At 41.2% G+C, this 14,257-nt stretch overlaps 1 protein-coding gene across 5 annotated transcripts in view; it reads left to right on the top strand.

Annotated features, from left to right (window-relative positions):
• The window catches only part of Sgms2 (sphingomyelin synthase 2), a 69,004-nt gene that overhangs the window by 31,263 nt on the left and 23,484 nt on the right, over positions 1 to 14,257 (top strand). Inside the window, exon 1 of one of the 5 annotated variants that reach the window (XM_048333452.1) lies at positions 5,123 to 5,373. The exons of the other annotated variants lie outside the window; for them this stretch is intronic. The gene's annotated coding sequence lies outside the window, so the exon portion shown is untranslated. Of the gene's footprint in view, positions 1 to 5,122; positions 5,374 to 14,257 lie in introns of those variants that run through there. 5 annotated transcript variants of the gene reach the window in all.

Raw genomic sequence — 14,257 nt, 5'->3', positions numbered from 1 at the left:
CTCAAATTCTGCCTTTCACAATGCTCTCTCAGCCTGTTCACCAGTGTTTCGCTGATCTTTACAGAATTCCTTTGTGCAAGTCAAGGAAATAGTAATGTGAATTTTTGTTAGTCCTTTTACAGTGTAAAATATACTAGGCGTACTAGCCTGGTGCCAGTGGCTCTTGCCTGTAGTCCTAGATACTGAAGAGGCTGAGATCTGTGGCTCAAGGTTTAAAGCCTCTTTAAAGACTCATCTCCAATCAACCACCAAAAGCCAGAAGTGAAGCATTAGCTGAAGTGATAGAATTCCAGCCTTGAGCCACAAAGCTAAGGGAGAGTGCCCATACATACACACAGAGACACACACAAACACACACACACACATACACAGACCACATGATAGTGAACTATATACTTTTTTACAATGTGTCCTTTTCTCCTAACTATATGTAGGAGAGGAATTAGAGGCATAGCTCAGTTAGGTAATGAGTTCCAGTGTGAACTTCAGACCTAAAAGAAACAAAAAAAAAAAAACAGAAAAGCCAGATACCAGTGGTGCATACCTGTAATCCTTAGCTACTCAGGAGGCTGAGATCTGAGGATCACAGTTCAAAGCCAGAAGTCAGCCCCCGCAGAAAAGTTCCCATGAGACTCTTATCTCCAGTTAACTACTTAAAAACCAGAAGTGGAGCTGTGGCTCAAGTGGTAGAGTGCTAGCCTTGAGCAAAAAGCAGCTCAGGGACAGTGCCCAGGCCCTGCAAAAAAGAAAAAAAAAAAAAAAAGAAGAAAGAGAAGTGGGGGAGGGAGGGAAGAAGGAAGGAAGAATGGAAGGAAGGAAAATAAAGAAAGGGAAAATTAAAAAAAATACGTAGGAAAGTTTACCATATCAGTACTCATCTGACCCCTGATGATTTAATTCCCAAGACCTAAGCATTCTCTGAAAACCCAGAGAATTTACCTTTTTTTTCCCCTGACTGTAAGCACAAGCCACCAAAGAAAAAGTTTTTAGAAGTTCCACCTAGTCAACTTCAGACCCTACACTGGAATAACCTCCTTTAGATGAGAAGAAGAGCTTTAAAATGCTTTGGAGGATATCTATCCCCTCCCCCTCCCTACTAGTAATTGTAGCCTACAATCAGCCAGCTTTAGAATTTTAAAGCTTTTTTTAGACATAGAAAAGATTGCTCTCCTTTAAATGTATATTTCTTCAAAAATGAAAAGTATGTGGGAAAAGATAAAGTTTTAACATATCTATAAGGTGAAAATGGCTAAGTAAATTTATATACCTGTCATAGCTAACATAAGCAAAGTAAATGTCATTTTCTCTACTTGATTTTTAGTAGTACTTGTGGCTATTAGGCATATTGAAGTTCTAGTATTAGAATGATTTTTTTTTTGCTGAGAATAAAGAAAGAGGAAAATTTTCTATAAGTTATTTTTGTATCCTGTAATCCAAAAGCATTCAATTCATTTAGGACCCTAGATTTATTTTCCACAGGGATTATAGGTAACATTTAGGTAACGCGTTAGATCGTTCTGATGTCTTTAACAGAATAGCCCTGAAAAGAAAGACAAAAACCCAAATAACAGTCACAAAAACAAAATGCCTCCTCCTCCAGCCTGGTATATATGTACAGCTTTATTTTGTATGTGCGGTACTAGGATTTGAACTCGGGGCCTCATTCTTGCTAGGCTGATGCACTACTGATGACCCAGCCCTGATTTCCACCAGTTATTTTTAGGATAAGGTCTCACTTCCTGCCCAGGGACAAGCCTGGACTGCACTCTGCCCACTTTTAGGCTTCCCATACTTGCTCATAACAGTGCTTCTGCGTCAAGCATCTCTCCGTGCAAATATGACTTCAAAGCCCATGCTGGTCTGGTATTATAATCCTCCCAACCTAAACCTCCCATCTAATTTGGGACGACAGGTGCGTGCCACTACTATAGGTTGAGAAGGAGTCTAGTAAACTTTTCTGCCTCGAATTGTGATCCTCCTGTTCCCAGCTTCTCAGATAGTGCAGAGAGAGCAAACAAAACCAAAAACCATTTCTCCTCTGAATATTTAATGCACAGAAATGATTAGGAAAATGATTGTGCCATAGACTAGTAGGGGGCAAGCTTATTCTGTTAGAGCCTTTACATGAGCTGCAACCTCAGTGTTCGATTATAGATTTTTAGCTTCTACAGGGACCCAGCTACACGTGATATCTGAAATCTGAAGGCAGCAATTTGTTAGGTCACCTTGAGCCCTCAGTGCCATCTCTTTCCATTCCTTACATTATTCGAGGGTAAATCCCCTCGATCCTAAAGCTGCCTAGACTGTGCTCATCAATTCTTGCTGTAAGAAAGTAAGTTTGTACACAATTATATTGGTTTTTCTAGCCTAAAATGTAGCTCTTGAAATAAATCAATCATTGCTATATAAAAATCTGTCTCTTGGCCAAGCGCTGGTGGCTCACACCTGTAATCCTAGCTACTCAGGAGGCTGAGATCTGAGGATTATAGTTTGAAGCCAGTCTGTGCAGGAAGTCCATGAGAATTTTGTCTCCAATTAATCACAGTGGCTCAATGACTTAAGTGGCAGAGTGCTAGCCTTGAGCAAAAGGAGCCTTGGAACAGCATCCAGGCCCAGAGTTTCAAGCCCCAGGACTGGCAGAAAAAGAAAAAAAAAGAAACTACTCTGTCTCTTGGCTATGACCATGGCCCAGTGCTGTTTATGAATACATCATATTAGCTATGAGTGCACATGCGGATTTATTTTTACAGGGAGGGTGAACACTTCCTACATCCTTTATGCATTATACAAGAGTTTTACAATCACCTTTTGTCTTAAAGGTTTTCTTGAGAACTCAGTAGGAAAAGTAATTTTGCTCTTATTTCATCCACAAAGGTGCTGATTCTCTGCATAGCACAGTGTCTTTGGAATTCTCCTGCCTTAAACAGAAAGCCCTCAGGACCCTGTACTACCAGTAGGAAAGGGTAGATGTTAACCACAAAATCAACTGTCTAATGGTAGAAGGAAGTCATGCTGAGTATCTGCCCCACGGTCTGATTACCTGTACTGAGTTGCCTTCACCTTGCCAAACAAACATGTTACTAGGCAACAGGAGTGATTCACACACTTCTAGCACCTCACTACAATGAAATGTCCAACCTCAATATTTCCAGGAAGTGCCCTTCTTTACATGGTTGAGAAGGAAGATAAACATCCACTTGAGCCCTGGAGGGCATCAGATGACCTAGTTGGTGGCTATGTGTTACAAGGTGGGGCCTGGCTAAGGTTTGGAAGCATGTAACCTCATAGGGCCAACGCAGATATCACCTCTATGGTAACTCTGATGAGGGAAAGGGGGGGCCGGTGGGGGGAGTACCCAATTTCTCAGTTGCTCCTCAGAATGACTCACAGGAAAGGAAATCACTGTTTTTAAGGCAAAGGGGAAAATAAAACAAAAACAGTACATTGCTAATTGTAAAAATAGCCCAAGCACCCAGTGCAGTGGCTCATACCTATAGTCCTGGTTGATCAGGACTGCAGGGTCCAAGAGGGTCTAAGGGTTTGAGACCTAGAGGATCTAAGTTCTAAACTGGGCTGGGCAGAAAAGCCCTTGAGACCTCATAATTGAAGATCATGATTCAAAATTACTGGAAGATAGTTTTGCTGGTTAGAACCACCAAATAAAGCTGGAGATTGGAAGTGTGGTTCAAGGGGTAGAATGGTTCAAGTAGCCATGAGCAAAAATTCTGAGCAAGAGCATGAGGCACTGAGTGCAACCTCTAGTACCAACACTTACCCATGTGCACCCACATGAGCGCAAGATCACAGGTAGTTGCAACCTAGCATGATGGCTAAGGGATGGTCCCCAGATCCACACTGCCTGCTTCCTCTCCCATGGCTGTTAACCTGGTGGAGCTCTGAGTTTCACTTCTCATACCTCACATGGGAGATGGTAGTTGGGCCTGGCTCCTGAAGGACTGTGCAGATCACTGCCAATATTTAGACAGCACTAAGACCCGAATCTCTCAGCTCTGGAGAAGGGTGGCTTCCGTCTACACTTTACCATTCTCCACAACATGGTGGCTGAGGTGGGTAGGAATGAAAGAAAACAAGTGGGGAAAGCCCAATCATTCTCAAAGACTTGTGTTTAAGTTATTTTATGCCAGTACCAGGGCTTGAACTCAGGGCCTAAATTCTCCCCACCCCACCCCCCTTTTTTTTTTTGCTTTGCTCAAGTCTGGTCTCTCTACCACTGGAGCCACAGCTCCTCTTCTTCTAGCATTTTTTTTTTTTTTGCCAGTCCTGGCCTAGTACTCAGGGTCTGAGCACTGTCCCTGGCTTCTTTTTGCTCAAGGCTAGCACTCTGCCACTTGAGCCACAGGGCTACTTCTGGCTGTTTTCTGTATATGTGTGCTGGGGAACTGAACCCAGGGCTTCATGTATAGGAGGCAAGCATTCTTGCCACTAGGCCATATCCCCAGCCCCTCTTCTAGCATTTTTTTGCTGGTTAATTGGAGGTATGAAGAATCTCATGTACATTTCTGCCTAGGCTGTCTTCAAATCTTGATCCTCAGATCTCAGCCTGCTGAGTGGTTATGATTTTTTTTAATAGCTTACACTATATCTCACCTTCCATTAGATAGGTCAAATTTAAAAATAAAATTTAAAGAAAAAAACAGCAGTGGTACCCACTAGACATTTTGTTGAAAAGGAACTATACATACAACTTGTGGGTGGGGACGGGAGGGAAAAACGGGGAGAGATCAAGGGAAGGGGTGACGTTGCCCAAAAAGAAATGTACTCATTACACAGACTCACATCACTGTACCCCCTCTGTACATCACCTTTATAATAACAATAAAAAATTAAGAAGAAAGAGAAGAGAATTCAGTCACACAAATTAAACCACCCTTAAGATGAAAGTTGGAGGCCTGGAATTTGTGGTTCATGCAATTTTTGCCTACAGATGGCGGCATCTGAGGGGCCATGGGAAAAGGTGTAGTGGCTGTGGGCGGAAGAGTGTGTGGGCTGACATATTCATTCCGCAGCCACGCAGGGCTTTCGAAGGCCAGGAGCTTGGCTAGTGGCCAGTGACACCAGTACAAATAAGATGTGGACTCTGCCCTCACAGCTCATAGCCAGCAGAGCGGAGAGCCCTGAGTGAACAGGGAACTCTAAACTCATAGGCCTGGCTATAGCCATGTGTGGGTGCGAGGGCAAGGGGAGAAAGCCCAGGGCTTTCCATCCCCATTCCATCTTCTAAGAGTCCTGACTTGGTTTTTGGAGGGAGATCACAGTGGACGACAGGGTGGACCAGGAGTTCCACAGTACCCGGATGATGGGGAGGATCTGTGGTGACTGAACAGGGCTCTCGAGAGCTGAAAGAGAAGAAAGGTAGGTTGTCAGAGCTTTTCTTCTTCCTGAACATGAGCAGTTTCATTCTGACAAGTCTGGCTGTGGCCAACTGGCAGGAAGCCAAGGAAGTGGTCTGTGCTAAAATCTGGACCAGGAAAGGCTTTGGGGGAGTGGCTCTTGATGTCTTTGAAAGCCTGTCATGATGGTGAATGTTAAATAATTTACAATCTCTAATCATTGGCACAACACTTAAGTATATGACACCTTTTTATTCAAAAGCAATGCAGATTTTATTAAATTTTTGAATGCTGGTGACAGAACACATAGCCTTGCACAGGCTAAGCAATGATTCTACCACTTCAGCTACACTAGCTCCCTCGCTTTTTTTTTGTGCTGGTCATGGGGCTTGAACTCATGGCCTGGCAGCTATACCTAAGCTTTTTTTTTTTTTTTTTTCTTAAGGCTAGTTCTCTACCATTTGTGCCACAATTCTACTTTTGGCTTTTTTGGTGATTAATTGGTGATAAGAATCTCATGGACTTTCTTGCCCCAGCTGGCTTTGAACCATGATCCTCAGATCTCTGCCTTCTGAGTAGCTAGGAGTACAGGCATGAGCTACCTGGCCAAATATTTTTTTAAACTGAAAATGAACATTTATGTATAATTAAGGTATTCAACATGATTCCATGTTTATTAGCAAAATAGTAACCGAGTGAATTGTGGATATTCTTGGTGGGGGAAGGGCTCTCTAAAAAAGAAGAGATTTTAAAAACCTCCAAAACATTAAACTATAAAATATTGTGGCTTTTCTTTTTTTTTTTTTTTTTTTTTTTTTTTTTTTTTTTGGCCAGTCCTGGGCCTTGGACTCAGGGCCTGAGCACTGTCCCTGGCTTCTTCCCGCTCAAGGCTAGCACTCTGCCACTTGAGCCACAGCGCCGCTTCTGGCCATTTTCTGTATATCTGTATATGTGGTGCTGGGGAATCGAACCTAGGGCCTCGTGTATCCGAGGCAGGCACTCTTGCCACTAGGCTATAGCCCCAGCCCTGTGGCTTTTCTTGAGTCCTTCGCATATGGGGCTTCGCTGAATCTAGTGCTAAATGCCGAGTCTGTTTTTTATGTAGACTTCTCTCTTGAATAACTTGGTATAACATGTTGATCTGAGGGAAAGACTTCTCAATTTGGCTTTAGAAACAATCCAGTTTTGTTTCTACCTTATTACTATTTATATGAATATAGATTTTAATGATTCATTAGGAGTATGTAACTTGATGGAAGACTGTATTAACCATTATTTACCACTTTCAGAAAGAAAGCCACTTGTAATGCTTCAAAGAATTCAAGTAAATAAACTTAACTTTGGTTGTTTTTATTTTTTGGCAAAAGCCTTTGAATGAGGAATTTGTTACTTTAACAAAGTTTTGATATTCGATCACTCTGCATTTCATATTTACTTGGCTTAAGGTTGAGTGTGGTGTGTCTGAAGTTAGGATTTAGCTCAGTGGAAGAGCATTTGCCTGGCATGTGCTAGGTAGGCTCTGGGAGGAAGAGGAGAAGAACCACTGAAGTTGTCTACTACTGAGAAAGGTGGTCAGGAGAGGGGCTGAAGCTGAGAAGATGACTGTGACTTCAGAGTTTGAGCAACTGCAGGGATGGTGATACAGTTTGCTCAGAGAACAAAGGAGAAGGTGCAATTCTGATGGAAGGAAATGACAGGTGTAGTTAGTTGAAAGCATTTGCCTTTTCCGTTCCCAGGGCTATGAGCAGTTATCCCTCTTTTCCTTTAGAGACATCTCTATCAATCTAGAGTCATGATTATCATTCCTAAGAGTATGTCTGAAATAGAGACATCAAACTGCCATTTTTTTCAGTTTTGTTCAATATAAGCTTTGGAAATGGGCTTCCAATCTTCTATATGGTTCTTGCTACAGATTATGCCATACATGTTCTAGAAACAAACAAAATTCATTTCCTAATTTTCTTAAAATGTAGATACTGATAGTATTTTGGGAGGAGGGAGGGGAATGCAGGTCCTGGGGCTTGAACTCGGGGCCTGAGCACTGTCCTTGATCTTTTGTGCTCAAAGCTCAAGGCTAGCACTCTACAGTACCACTTAAGCCACAGTTCCCCTTCCGGCATTCTGGGTGATTTATTGGAAATAAGTATCTCACAGACTATTATTACATGAATTAACTAGGTCCTTTTTATATATGCACAGTTTTATGAAAGTAAGAATGTAGTTCCATTTTAAAACAAATTTAATGTGTCTCATGCATACTTCAGTCTCCATTTAGATTGTTTTGATATTTTAGTGAATTTCTTGAGAGGCTATTTTCTTCTGTATACTTGTTCCAAGAGAAATTCTCAGTGGTATAAAGTTGCTATTTCAAGAGACAAACACATGTTTAAAGTTCATTTTATGTATAAAAAGATATTTTCAAATGAATTGTACCAATTTATGATCTTAACCAACAATTCAGTATAGTTTCTATACTTCGTTATGATTACAGCATAAATTACATTTGTGTGTGTGCACATGCACATGTGTGCACACTAATACCAGGGCTTGACCTCAGGGTCCTGCGTTCTCCATCAGCTTCCTTGCTCATGGAGAACTCTACCACTTGAACCATTCCTCCAGCCCAGCTTTTTGCTGGTGAATTGGAAATAAGAATTTCAAGTACTTTTCTGTCTGCGTTGGCTTCAAACTGAGAATCTCCCAGTCTTAGTCTCTGGAATGGCTACTATTACATGAGCCACCTTTGCCCAGCTTAAATTACATCTTAAAGTTCCAACATAAACTTCTGGTGTTCCTTATCCGTAAAGTACAATAGAGTGGGTGTCTGTGTGTCAGTTTACCAGTGAGACATGCTGGTAGTTCCTGTTCTTAGTAATAGGGAGACACTTAGTCACAGGAACTCTGTAGCTAAGATTTGTCATAGAGGGAAACCTTATTCCATTAGAAGCTGTTGTTCTTGGCAGTTGGAACTCTTCTACTAAAATTTGTCAGAAAGGAGCCATACAAGGTAAGAAAATGTGACATGGTGTCATTAGCGTCCCCTTCCATGTTCTCTCAGTAGAGTGGCTTTCACCTGTTCCCCATGAGAGGGGGACAAGAAACACTGACTTAATAGGCAAGAAGTGAGAAAGAGCAAAGGCCCCAGTAAAAGCTTTAATCCACGAAATGCTCCTAATTATATTTTGTATGTTACTTATGTAAAATGTAAGCACTAATTCAATGTGAGTATGCTTATTTACATACACTAACAATCCCTACTGCATAAATTGATTTTTCCCACATGAATTACATCTTAATTGAAGTTGTGTGACTATGGCTTGAAACCCAACCTGGGCAGAAAAGTCTATTGAGACTCCATCTTCAAAATAACCAGCAAAAAGTCAGACTGGAGGCATGGCTCAAATGGTTGAGTGCCGATTGAGCAAGCAAACCAAGTGACAACACAAAGCCCTGAGTTCAAACTCTGGCAGTGGCAATACATACATACATACATACATACATACATACATACATACATACATACATACATACATATATACATACATACATACATACATACAATAACAAAAGCAAAAGGGACTCGAATCATGGCTCAAGGAGTCAGGTCTTGCATGCCAGAACAAAGCTCCACATTCAAACACCAGTACTGGGAGTGGAGGGAAAACAAGGAGAGAGTACTACCTGCAGATGGGCTCATATTTGGGGACTTTCAGTTTCCTTAAATTTTCAGTGTTCCATCTTTAATACTGGGAAGGATGCCTTTCAAATCTTGTGAGGTGCCATTACTATCTCCCTTAAACTCATCTTGTTGGTGCAGAGCATGAACACATATAATGACCAGTGTGTTCTTCGTAAATACCCATGTATCTAATTCTAAACTGGAGATCTGTGCCAAGAAGTCAATATGAAAATCTGTGGAGATATCATTTCTACAGCGAGCTGGGGATGGTGTAGGCTCCCTGTACTGAGGGCCACATGTAATCCCAGCCTCAGCACTACTGGCCTATTGGCCTCCCTGTGAGTACCCCCTTCAACAGGCTCCTCCTTCCTCCTGTCCACCTGATTTTGTTTTGGTTTTGGGTTTTTTTTGTTGTTGTTGTTGGTTTGTTTTGTTTTGTTTGGTCGTATTTCCTTTCTCTTTGTTTTCTTCCTTTCTGCCTTTCTTCTTTTCTTTCCCTCCCTCCTTCCCTTCCTCCTTCCTTTCCTTCCTTCCTACCTCCCTGTCTTCCTTCCTTCCTTCTTCCCTCCCTGCCTGCTTTTTTTCCTACTTTTCCAAAGCAAAGTAGTATTCTTCTAGTACAACAACAAACAGTGCTCAAGAAGTCATTTCTAAAGATCTATTTGAGTAGCCTGCTTATATCTTCCTATGCAACTTTTTGGAAATAGAAAAATGCACTATTTGGTCAGTGTGTGGTCACAAGAGAAATCAATAGATGCATTTCTAAAATATTCTGAAGGACAAAAGACAAAAGATCTATGTGGAAGCAGAGAATTAGGAAGCTATTTTTAAAGGAACAGGTCTCCCCCCTTCACCCTGATACTTCCTGCAATAAAAATACACTTCTAAATCAAATACACGTTTATGGTTGACTAGGATATATACTGTTGACTTTTATCTACTGATGTACCTATAATAAGACCTCTACTTTCATTTAGAAATGCCTCTGTGGATTGGGGAATAGAAAGTTAAGCTGAGGGACTCAACTTCTACATTTCTTTCTTTCTCAGACCAGGTCAACAATATTAGGGAAAAAATATTAGCACCAATGCTATACTTAAATGGCTTCTGAAAATATTAAATAGAATTTTTTTCAGATACCTCTCATATAAATGGGCAATCTATGCAGTTATAAGTATTCAAATAAAACTGGAAATGTATGAGTCAATTAATAGCATGCTTGTTCAGATAGATTTAACCTTTCTGGTAAAGCCCTCAAGGATTTCTATTAAATAAGTGTTGGTTTCTTTGTTTGACCATTAAACTTGGAGCAAGGGAGATGAGTTATGTGGACTGATACCTGTACAAGGGTTTTTTGGGTGTATAAATTGATAAAATAATAGTTCAGATCATTGAAAAGTAGCTCTGCTCACCTGTGTCGCATAGTTATAGTTTAGATTATTGAAAGTGTAAGCATCTCTTTCTATTAGAGGGATTTCCCTATGCTAAAGTAAATAAGCATTTTAACAAAGACAAGCCATCAACACAACTTATTCTCCAACCCTATGAATTGCCATAATTCCCTGGTACTAAATCCAAAAAGGAGTGGACGTTACAATAGTCCTACTACCTCTACTTTCTTCCTTCCTTCCTTTTTTCCTTTTTGGGGGGTTACTGGGTATTAAATCAGGGCCTTACATACAATAGTCAGACATTCAACCATTGACTTACTCCTCTCAGCCCTGAGCCTAATTCTTTTTTACTAGATAACACCTTTTACTAAATAACACCTAGAGAAAACAACAAGCTATCACTGGAGTTTTCTCACCCCTGTCCTCCCAAAATTGTGCTAAATGTGGGAGGACACGAGATGGGGAAGGGAATTGAGACTTTACACAAGCCACCATTTCCCAAGACTTAGGAAAAGCTGCTCTTGAACTTCCAATTTAGACTATGTCTGAATAGCAATTTCAAGAATTATTTTCATTTTAGTGTGTGTGTGTGAGCCAATACTGGGGCTTGTACTTAGGGCTCCATGCTCTTCCTTGGCTTTTTCACTCAAGGCTAATATTCTACCATTTGAGCCATACCTCTACTTCTGGCTTTTTGCATGTTAATTATTGCTAAGAGTCTCATGGAATTTTTTGCCCCAGGGGCTTAGAGCTATGATTCTCAGATCTCAGCCTCCTAACCTAGGATTGCAGGTATAAAGTATAAGCTCTTTCTAGGATTATTTTAAATAATATCCTTTAATCCTTCACTTTCTTTTATAGCCCACTGTGATTTCAGGATCTGGGTAGTAACCTGCCCATCTAGCTAATGACCTGTCTGACCATCTGTTTGCTGTTTGTCCTCTCACTCAAGCCTTTACCCATTTTTCACTTAACCACATGTTCCACGCTGCCACACAGGATGGTGAAGTTGTCCTTCCCTGGGACCCACCTCTCCTATTGCCAATCTCAGCCTTATACCTCCATACATTATACTCTCTCTCCATAATACACCTGGGTCAAAGCCATAACCAGAATTCGCCAGTCACCAATAAAAAAGAGGAACAGCCAGGAAATCACCTAGGAAAAGAAGCCAACTTTGCAAACATTCTATGGAACATTTTGAAAGTCGGATCTCACTGAAGCCACATTTCAGGATTGATTTAGCTGAGGCAGAAATGGTTGCTAGCAGCGAGCATTGTTCTCCAAAGCATAGATGATTCCCTTCTTGAGAAATACTCTCACCATTTATTGTTCTCAGATTTGCACAGCTAATATTTGCTCTGGGTGGGCATTGGGTTCAGCTCTTGAATGTGGCCAGCCCCTCCACCCATCACTTTTAATCAAAGGGCTGGGACGGATGACCCAGTGATGACGCATCTTGCTAGCATGATCAGAGTCCTGAGTTTAATCCTCAGCACCATGAAGGTAAAAACTCAGTAACTCACCACGAATTTTGATTTATTCTGTTAAACAGTCATCTATCTTTTGTGTTGTTGTTGTTGTTGTTGTTTTATTCACATTAGTTCCGAGTTTATTTGGGGGGCACCGTTTACATAAAACAGTTTGCTTTTTATTGGCTAATGTGGTCCATAGAAAGAGTGGAAGTGTGTGTTATTTCAGAATTACTGCTAATGAAGGGCCCCACTTTGCAGTAGCGTGCCTGTAAAGGGACAACTATGGTATTTCCTTGGCTTGCTACTTCCTTAGAAGTGGTTTAAGCTGGGCACTGGTGGCTCATACCTGCAATCCTAGCTACTCAGGAGGCTGAGATCTGAGGATCATGGTTCAAAGCCAACCACAGCAGGAAAGTCCTTGAGACTCTTATCTCCAATTAACCACTAGAAAACCAGAGGTGGAGCTGTGGCTCAAAGTGGTAGAGCACTGGGCTGGGGATATAGCCTAGTGGCAAGAGTGCCTGCCTCGGATACACGAGGCCCTAGGTTCGATTCCCCAGCACCACATATACAGAAAACGGCCAGAAGCGGCGCTGTGGCTCAAGTGGCAGAGTGCTAGCCTTGAGCGGGAAGAAGCCAGGGACAGTGCTCAGGCCCTGAGTCCAAGGCCCAGGACTGGCCAAAAAAAAAAAAAAAAAAAAAAAAAAAGTGGTAGAGCACTAACTAGCCTTGCGCAAAGGAGCTCAAGGACAGTACCCAGGCCCTGAGTTTAAGCCGCACAACTGGAAACTCAATATTATAAAGTTCATTCATTGTAACGGTAAACTTGTACAAGTATTATCTAATTCTGTACAAGTATCATTATCTAATTTTGTACAAGTATCATTATTATCTGACTTGGTGTCATTTTTCCAATGCTGAAGAGAAGCATTAACAGTCACTTCCAATGCCCTTCTGCAGTCCCAGGTAATGACTAATTACCTCCTGTCTTTATTTCTTGTGCCAATACTGAGACTTGGACTCAGGGACTGGGTACTCTTAGCTTTTTTCACTCATATTGCCACTGTAACCCTTGATCCATACTTCCACTTTCCATTTCTTGCTGGTTAAATAAGAGATAAGAATATCTGGGAGGGGATTTTTCTGCCTGGTCTGATTTCAAACCATGGTCTTCAGATCTCAGCCTCCTGAGTAACTAGGATTACAGTTGTGAATCACCAGCTCTCAGCTCTTGATTTCTCTTACAACAAGATAATTCAATTCTCATCTGATTTAATATGGTTTGGTCAGTAAGTACCAGTTTAAAAAAATCCTCTACTAAGCATATATAAATTGATTCAAATTGGTTTTCTAATTATCTTTTACATTAAAATTTTTTCCAAGATAATCTCTTGCTGAAGTGTCACCAGATACATTGCAAGGCTATATGCTTCCCTAATTAGACCCAGTTATATTGAAAAAGATATGGGACTTACTGGTACTTAAGCCAAGCATGGTACTGCACACCTATAATCTCAGCACTGGGGAAGCTGACACAAGAGGACCAGGAGTTTGATACCATCTTGGGCTAACTAAGTGAGACCTGGTCTCCAGAAAACATGCAATAGCCAAGCACAGCTTATGCCAGCTACTTGGGAGGCTGAGATAGGAGGAATGTGGTTTGAAGCCAGTTGGGGGAAGGAGGTGTTAGTGAGATCTCATCTTAACAAGTAAGCTGGGTACGTATGGTGGTTCATGTTGGTAGTCCTCGTTACAAGAGTGCATAAACGCAAGGATTATATGCATAGTCTAGGCCAGCCTGGGCAGAAAAAAAAAAAGTGAGACCCTATCAGAAAGGGCTAAAGATATGGCACAAGTGGCAGAGCACTTGCCAAGTAAATGAGAGGGATTGAGTTCAAACCACTGTACCAGCAAAATAACAACAAAAAAGAACAAGGGTTCTTGAGGTCAGGTTCCTGGGCAAATGTCCACTTTGTTCTTCCTATCTGTCTGCCCTTGGGCAACTTCCTTTCTCTCAATTTCATTTCTTTAATATTGGTGTGACAGTATTTCCTAGGGTTGTGATAATACACTAAACAATTGGCATATAAGTAACATTTGCTGAGAGCTATTGTTTTGTGGCTACTATATCCTATAACTAGACATATTTATTGGCTTCTGATAACTACCAAATTTTCTTTGGTAAGATCTGAGAAAGCTTTCGTGCTTGTCTAAGAAACTCCTCAGCCATTGATTTCAAGTGAAATTCTGTGCAATCAGGTTTTGCTTTCAGACTGAGTTCTGCAGGTCATTAAATAGAATGTCGACATCATTGTATTCTTAATTTGTACATGTGGGAATACATCTCTCTTGATCAGTGTT

This window comes from Perognathus longimembris, chromosome 24 (genome assembly GCF_023159225.1).
Source record: "Perognathus longimembris pacificus isolate PPM17 chromosome 24, ASM2315922v1, whole genome shotgun sequence".
Taxonomy (NCBI): domain Eukaryota; kingdom Metazoa; phylum Chordata; class Mammalia; order Rodentia; family Heteromyidae; genus Perognathus; species Perognathus longimembris.
Note: the sequence above shows the minus strand (reverse complement) of the source record. Positions and strands in the feature narration are given on the sequence as shown.